Source organism: Lygodium microphyllum, chromosome 2, assembly GCF_053477565.2.
Source record: "Lygodium microphyllum isolate KBCC chromosome 2, Lygodium_microphyllum_v1.1.10, whole genome shotgun sequence".
Taxonomy (NCBI): domain Eukaryota; kingdom Viridiplantae; phylum Streptophyta; class Polypodiopsida; order Schizaeales; family Lygodiaceae; genus Lygodium; species Lygodium microphyllum.
The window spans coordinates 23,880,074-23,886,857 of record NC_141136.1 but is presented as its reverse complement, the minus strand read 5'-3'; positions in this window follow the sequence as shown (position 1 = coordinate 23,886,857).

The window sequence follows — 6,784 nt, the reverse complement described above, 5'->3', positions numbered from 1 at the left end:
CAGTCTATCAAAAATTGCTAAGGGAGATCCCCATCAAAGATCAAGACCCGAAGCTAAAGATGAAGTATCAAGAATTCTCTATCAGTAGTGTACTTTTCTACTTTAGGAGAAGATTATGTATCCCCGCAAGCCAATCTCTCAAGGAGAAGATACTTTGGAAAGCCCATGTCTCCCCTTTCTCAGGACATCCTGGCTATGCCAAGACCCTTAATGCGGTCAAGAAGAGCTATTATTGGGATAGGCTCAAAGGTGACATTCTCAAATATGTCATGGAATGTTTGTCTTGTCAACGCATTAAGGCGGAACATGTCAAAATGCCTGGGAAATTGCAACCACTTGACATTCCCCAAATGAAATGGGAATTCATTAGTATGGACTTTGTTGTTGGCCTACCTCAAGTTCAGGGAGGATACAACTCTATTATGGTCGTAGTAGATATGCTCACCAAGGCTGCACATCTCATCCCTATCAAGACAAACTATAAAGCCTCAGACATTGCTAGATTATTCATCAAGGAAATATTCAAATTGCATGGGCTACCCAGAAGAATCATTAGTGATCATGACTTTCTCTTCACATCACACTTCTGGAGGGCTATCTTCGAGGCCATTGGGACTTAACTTTTTTTCAATACAGCTTACCATCCCCAAACTGATGGTCAAGCGGAACGAGTCAACCAAGTCATTGAAGATATGCTTAGGGCATACTGCTGTCGCAAATCCAAAAAGTAGATTCAATATTTGCCACTGGTTGAGTTTGCCTACAATGCTTCTTACCAACAAAGCATTCAGATGAACCCTTTTCAAGCATTGTATGGGCACGATTTTCGTACTCCTTTGAGCTTCTCGGATCCAACCTTGAGGGTACAATCTTCGAGGCAGATGTTGGAAGACATGGATGACCAAGTCAGATCAATAAGACAAGACATCCAAGCCACCAAGGATAGACAGAAGGCTTACGTGGACTTGAAATGGCAAGACATATCCTTCATTGAAGGTGATATGGTCTTCATCCGCATACGTCCTTAAAAAAGTTCACTATCCTTGGGAGAGTACAAGAAGTTGAGTGCAAGGTATTGTGGACCTTATAAGATCACAAAGTGCTAGGACCTAATGCTTATAGACTACAGCTGCCCGCAACCTTAAAGGTTCATAATGTATTCCACGTTAGCCTATTGAAAAAGTATCTACCTAATCCAAATCATGTACTTGATTATCCGCAAGTTGTAATGCCTAGCCAAGGAGTCCTTGAGCTACGGCTTGATAAAGTCCTAGATGTCAAGGAGAGGCATTTGAGGTCAAGGACCTTGAGAGAATACCTTGTCCAGTGGAAAGATTATCCCGAAGAGGATGCAACCTAGATGGACGAAGATACTCTCAAACAACAATACCCCTAGGTCCTCTCGAGATGAGGACATCTCGATTCCTCTAAGGGGGAGAGAATGTAATGGGCCATAGAAACCCTCCCCTATAAAATTTTTTAAAAGAAAATGAAAAATTTCTCAAATTTTTTTACTCCCCCCCCTCTACCCACCGACAACAGTCGAGGGAGGGGGGAGAGAGTGGGAATGGTGGATTTGGAGGGGAGACATGCAATCTCCAGGTGGAGGGTGACCATGCCACCTATCTACTCCCCTCCCGAGGACTTCTCCCCTCCCCGGGCAAGAGAAAAGAAGGAGGAGGCCACGCCCATCAACACCGACCATACGCTGTCCCCCAGCGCTGCACAGGGCCACCCAGCTCCATCCCAATCACCCTACCCCCTGCCGTCTGATCACGATTTTCCCCCTATGATCTGCTGCAACGGCAGCCGTCTGACATACTGCACCACCAACCAGGGACCACTCACATTACCTTCCCCCCTGGCCGTCTTACTGAAGCAGGCCTTGGGGCCTCCAACCTTAATCACCCCCCCTCGGTTGACTATTGCATCAGGGGACCCTCCCTGGGCCCTCCAAAATAAATGACCTCCTTGTTTGGGCTGTGAAGAGAAAAAGTAGAGGGAGAGGATAAGAAGAAGAGGGTGAGAGAAGAGAAAGAAGGTGAGAGAGAGAGAGAAGAGGAGGAAGAGGGAGAGAGAAGAAGGTGAGAAGGAGTGAAAGAAGGAGAGAGAAAAGAAAGAGGAGGTGGAACAGCAAGAAGGAGGGAGAGGGAGAAGAGAAGGAGAAGGAGTAGGAGTGAAGGAGAAGGAGTAAAGAGAGAGAAGAAGGAGGAGAGGGTAAGAAGTAGAGGAAGGAGAGGATAAGAGGTAGAAGGAGGAGAGGATAAGAAGTAGAAGGAGGGAAGAAAAAGGAGGGAGAGAAGAGGAAAGAAGAAGTGGGTACAGAAGAAGAAGGAGGTAAAAGAGCAAGAAGGAGGGAGAGAGAGAAGAGGAGTAGTGAAGGAGAAGGAGTGAAGAAGAAGGAGGGAGGAGGGACTAAGATACCCTAAGAAAAGTATAAATCAACTTACCAAGACCAGTTGCTCTTATTGAAATTATTGGGATTTTTCCAAGTCGCGGAAAGACCCAAGATTGGGTGCAGGGCATCCGGGAAAAAGGAGTCACACCTTAGCAGTCGGTCGCTCAAGCGATTTTCGAAATGTTCATGCTTGTACTTAGGTGCATTATTTGATCTCTTTGCTCAAGGAACTAATTCAAGGAAAAACACTTAATGCTTCAGGTTGAAAGCCTGGAGGGAGAGGCAGGAACAGTTACCTCCGACTGTCTACCTAGCCTATCCAAGGAGGTTGTTAGCTGCGGTGGGTATATGGATCTAACCCGTCGCGAGAGGTCTCTCTGTGGGTACTGCTTGGAGCGGGAGGACACTTGGGTGCCAGGGGAGGCTCTGGCTATAAATCCCTTGCCTCCGGATCCCGTACAAGAGGCCGACGTGACTCGAGATGGGATCTCGAGGCCTGTGTACTAGTCTACGAGCGGAACTTGGAACACCGATCCTGTAGATTGCTAGGATGGCCTTCGGGTATGATGTTGGATGTAATCCGAAATTACGATAAATAAAGAACAGATGCTTGAGAAAAAGGAACTTGCTTGAGAGTGTTTTTGTGTCAGTGCCTAAGTTACGTGAAGGAACCCGTGATTAATTTATTTAATTAAGGGAGCTAATTTTGCATGTAAAAACATAATGTGTTAGGTAATTAGATAACTAAAGCAAACTGAGGAAACTGCGGTGGACGTGACTTGGGTCCGTCCTATGGAAGGGTGGTCCCGGTTAGCTGGGAACTTTTCTCAAATGTTGAGATAATGAAGACCTAGTATCAGTGGATGTAGAATCTTCGGTTTATTCTATTTTAGGGCAAAGGAATGGGTCTATGCCATTCGGCAGAAAGGTTTGCTAGTAGGAAATGAACCCTGACCTCAATTTGATCCCAAGTGGAAACTGTTGGACACTTTCACTCGGGGCAGACTCGGCAAGACCTAGATTGCAAACCCTGTGTCATTCCCTGCGAGTGCCAGGATGAGCCTTCTAGACCCTCCTCCTGATGGACTGCTAAGATGTGTCCCGCAAGCGGACAAACGGGCATGTTACAGTTGGTATCAGAGTGAACCAACAGAATCTAAGATTTACAAAGGAACTTAATGGAGGAAAGTAAAGGGATTAAGGGGACAGCCATGGGAAGGTGAGTGGAATAGAGTAGTGTTTTCTGTTGAGAACATTTCCTTACTCACTTATAGATGCTGGGCTGCAGAGTCACGAAGCATGGAACAAATTCTTGGTGTTCTAGGTTATGTTTATGACTGCAATGAGTGCTTCGGATTATTGAAGGAGGCTAGGCATGATGAATATTCTAGACGGCATCTGCAATCCTTCACCCCTGTATGCGGAACGGAGATGGATGGGAGAATTAAGAATATACTACATAGCAACCCACTGACTTGTGTACCTTCAGACTAACTTGAAGAGAATCAAGTGGATGGAGGATTTAAAAATCGTGAAGCTGTTCATCTTTGTCGAAGCTTACGCAAACGCAACCCTGCATGTTGGTGGTCGGCAAGTCAAGCAGAACAAGTATGTGTATGATGAAGTGACTAGGGTGATCCCTGCCGATAGAATCAAAGTGATGGGGCATTATGAGAAGAACAGGTATCAAAGGAAGGGATACCCCAAGCTTCCTATGACTTATCGATTCTTGAAAATCCATGACCCCTCTCCATATTATTACTCAGTCCCTATAGCCAATTGTAACACAATCCTATTTTTCCTAAACTGATGTGCCAATCAGCTTGTTCTACTCTCCCAAAATAAATGTACTCAAAAGGGCTATGCCCTCATGAATGAATAAGATTTTTATTACTGTCTATCTTGACTGTAAATGTTGGCAAAGGAGTTAAGTGATTAGGTCACTTGGCTAAAAGCTGTGCTGGTCATACTAACATAATGTGAGAAACGTTTGGTAAAATTTTAACATAAAAAATCTTATTGCCCAAGCGCAACCCCAAGTGCAGGTTCCAAGTCCGATCCTTGCACTAAGTACAGCTATGATTCAAGAGAAGAAATTCCTTCTCAAACAAATCAAGCCACCTAAATTCGATGGTAAGGGAAGGACTGTTCAATTTGATTCCGAGATCTGGATCGAGTCCATGGAGGACAATTTTGAGGCAGCAGGAATTGCACCTTCTAAACATGCTATGATCACCAAACTTAAGCTTACATGCAAAGCAAGACTTTCGTGGAAACAGTGGTGCAGAGATCAAGGGATCTCGGAAGGGACAGTCACTTGGGAGAAGCTTAAGGAAGCTGTGTGAGGGAGGTACTTGCCCCCTGCCTAGCGTACACAGAAGATGAACGAATTCTATGAATTGAAGCAGCTTGGACTATCCCTTGATGCATATTATTCAAAGTTCGTCTCTCTCTTAAAGTACATGCCACAAATAGATATAACACAACAGGTGTCAAAGTTTTGTGCTGGGCTAAATCCATCTATAAACACCCGCTTGGAATCAATGCGGCCAACAGACCTACAAGACGCACTCATTCGAGCTACACCAATAATACAAAAGGTGCAGACCAAGCCAAGGAACAACAATACTTGGCCTTACAGGGATCAGAACAAGGGAATGTATAGGGCCCAGTCTAAGAGAGTGCCAGGTCAGAATCAGGGACAAAGGAAGAAAGCTAGGACCAATGCTGTCAACAACTTTGTTCCTACTCAAGATAATGGCTATAATCTATGTTACTTCCATTGCAATGAGCCTGAACACTTCAAGAGGCAGTGTCCCAAGCTTAGCAGAGGACAACGCCAAGGGCCATTCTAAGGAGCCACCCAAGGAGCCACCGTCCTGGCCAGAGGGAGAACCTCTAGTGTTGCCAACAAGGAGCTGGGTGATGAAGAAGATCCATCCATGGAAGCTGACATTGAGAGGGCAACGGTTCATGCCGCTCTTCACAAGAAGGGTCCGAATCGCCAATTCTCGGTGATCCAATCTCCATCGAATTATGAAGGTAAAAGCTTCAAAACCCTAATCGATTGTGGTAGTACACATTCCTTCATTTCACCGATTTGTGCAAAAAGACTAGGGACAGCCACAATAGACGCACCTACTTTACTTGTGGAATTAGCAAATGGTCATGAGGTCTCTTGTACCAGGCAAACTGCTAAGATGAAATTCCTATTGGGTGGGAAGCCCACTTCAGTGAGATTCAGGGTAATGAACCTAGGTGTCCACGAATGTTTGCTCCGAATGGATTGGCTAATACCCAATGATACCCACATCCACTATGGAAAGGGCCAAATCTCCTTTCAAGTTTCTGAAGGGGAACTAGTTACAACTCAAGGAGAGGTTGGTAAGCCAAAAATTCAGCTGGAAAAAGCAACACGGATAATAAAAGAAGTTAGAAAGGGTCTACCTGTCTATCTGATTAAACTAAATAAGCAAATCAAAATCAGGAATCTAGGGAAGAACCTTCATGGTTAAAGGAATACGCAGACGTATTTCCTTAAGAGCTGATAGAACTTCCTCCTCAAAGGGAAGTCGATCACGAAATCAAGTTGGCGCTAGGAGCTGCACCAGTCGCAAAGAGACCGTATAGGATGTCCATCCCAGAAGTGATTGAACTAAAAGATAGATCTCAGGTTTGGATATTATCAGATAAGGATCAAGGAAGAAGATATCCCGAAGATTGCTTTCAGTACAAGGTATGGACACTTTGAATTCCTAGTGATGTCATTCAGGCTGACAAATGCTCCTGCTACCTTCAATAGGTTAATGCAGGATATCTTTAGGCCCTATCTTGATGACTTCGTACTCGTCTTCTTTGACGATACCCTAGTCTACTCTAAGTAGGAAAAAGATCATGAACCCCAGCTTCACATTGTTCTTGAAACAATGAGAGCACACAAGCTTTATGCCAAGAAGAAATGTGCATTTTTCAAGCGACAGATTCAATATCTGGGATTCATTGTATCAATGAGAGGAATTTTAGTGGATCTAAGACGTTCTGGAATGGCCAACACCAATTTCTATCAAAGAAATACGTAGTTTTCTTGGATTGACAGGATGGTATAGGATCTTTATAAAAAACTATGCTTTGATTGCAGCGCCTCTGGGACTGATCTACTAAAGAAGCAAGTAGCAATTGTATGGTCACCTGCTGAACAGACCAGCTTTGACAAACTAAAGCAAAACTTGGTATCAGCACCCATCCTGAAACTTCCTGATTTTAGTAAGGAGTTTGAAGTGGTAACTTATGCTAGCGTACTTGCCTTAGGATGTGTGCTTATGCAAGAAGGTCATCCTGTAGCATACTCTTCAAGGAAACTGAAGAGCCATGAAAGGAATCATGCTA